Source organism: Macrobrachium rosenbergii, chromosome 20, assembly GCF_040412425.1.
Source record: "Macrobrachium rosenbergii isolate ZJJX-2024 chromosome 20, ASM4041242v1, whole genome shotgun sequence".
Classification (NCBI taxonomy): Eukaryota; Metazoa; Arthropoda; class Malacostraca; order Decapoda; family Palaemonidae; genus Macrobrachium; species Macrobrachium rosenbergii.
The window spans coordinates 34,020,214-34,022,317 of NC_089760.1; the positions used below are offsets into that span (position 1 = coordinate 34,020,214).

General features: G+C 31.6%; 1 protein-coding gene across 1 annotated transcript in view; it reads right to left on the reverse strand.

Annotated features, from left to right (window-relative positions):
* Positions 1-2,104, reverse strand: part of LOC136849236 (tigger transposable element-derived protein 4-like) — a 42,062-nt gene that overhangs the window by 13,624 nt on the left and 26,334 nt on the right. The window lies entirely within an intron of this gene.

Consider the following 2,104-nt stretch of genomic DNA (forward strand, 5'->3'; position numbering starts at 1 on the left):
AAATACAGTTGGCCCTTGACTTATGAGGAGGCTAGTTCCAGGGCCTCCTAGCATAAGTAAAAAAATAATTCATATTCAAATCCCTTATTTAAACAAATCAATCAGATTTAAATCATTTACATAAAGTGCCTTAATCAAATTTACTATAAGATATTTGTTTGTGTATTCTGTTTACATGAATGTCACATACTCTCTATATACAGTACATTTTACAAATCATTTCTGTATTGTTTATACTGTAATACCAAAATTAATATAAATATAATTAATGTTATACAGTTTTGTTTAAGGAATGACATGAAATAAAGTCAGTACAGTACACATTTAGCAATCATACAATGAACATAGCCCTAACTTCATAAGCAGGAACACAACCTAAAATTTCCTTTTATTTAATACATACAAATTGCTTTTAGAATACAGAAAAAATCAATAATAGTGAATTGTAAAATATAAATAAATTCATTCTCCCTCTCTCTGGCTGGAGTTAATGTAACTACGTAAAACTGGCATTCACTCTCACATAAGAAGGATTAATATAAATTAATTCTCTCTATTTATCTCTAGCTCTCTCATTGTTGCTCTCACTGGTATTTCCATTTTTTAATGGTGAGTCTGTCAAAGTAAGACTTGCACTTATTCTTATAAAGGTAGTGTCTATCTACAGTACTCATTGGTAATAATTGTTACAGCTCCAGGTTTAACTCACGGTTATATAACATACGTATATAAAAGGTGTACATCAACAGTATTGTAAAGGTATATTATAGTTCAGGTTTTCCAGTCGTGATTATATAACTACAAATTGTTGGTAAGGTGGTAATAGTAGAAAAGTAATCATAATCCTTTTATGTATTAAGTAGAAGTGTTTTTTTTACAAGTTATCTATGTTCTTGGTGTGCTCAGACTACAGGACAAGTTCAGATTTTGTTTTGTAATTTCCTGTTTTTTTTTTCTTTGTATATTTTGGCAGCAAACTTTTTCAAATTCACCTAAGTTAGTCTCACAGGTGAATGGGCAACTGAGGCCAGTGACATAACATCAGTAGATGTTGAGTTTTTTTTTTTTTTTTTACAAACATACCAGTGGTTGAAACCATAGACCTAATACCAGACCATGCCTAATGCAACCTGTTCCACTTCATCCTGGATACTCCTGAATATACCTTCCAAGCATTCCCCAAAATATGCAGTATGAGGGACTGCTACATCACCCACAGGGTACACTTACACACCCAAACCAATGGAATTGTAATTGGTTCTCCTCTTGGCATTCTCTTTGCTTATCTTTATGTAGGTTTCATCAAACATCACGTCTTATGTATAATGCACCCATCATTTATGCTCTTTATATTGACAATATATTGTAAAGGTTGGAAAAGACAGACATTGAGGGGGTTAAAGCTACTTTTGAGGAATTTAGTGTCCTCAAATACAAATGCAAGAGAAGTAACAGCAGCAAACTTCATTTTTAGATATGCATATTAAAATGATAGAAACTGGGACACATATGTATGGAAATATACATTAAGAAAACCAATCTTGGACTTTGTCTGATTGGTCACAATGAATGCCTTGACTAATACAAATGTTCAGCCATTGGAGCCAATATCCAAAGGGCTATCTCACACTCTTCAACATGGCAGGACGCCCACAAAGCACTTACAATGAAGAAAATAGCTGCATTTTGGGGGAAACTAGATTGCAAGTGTAATTCAAATGATTTGCAGACAATGACTAGTTTCCACCACTGGGAGGTGCTCAAGAACCTCAGTCCAGATCAAGAGGTAAGAGGGTCCTCTCCTACTGAGACATGTCTAGAGATTGCTGCTGCTACAAATTAGCCTACTGTAATGTTAATCATGGGCATTTTTTGAAACAACATAAAAGTATGGAACACAATGTTATATATATATATATATATATATATATATATATATATATATATATATATATATATATATATATATATATATATATATATTTATATACACAAAAATATATATATATATATATATATATATATATATGTTTATAATTTATACATACCATTCAGAAACAGCACAGGGTGGAAAAAGGGTACAGTAATAATAAAACAACAGATA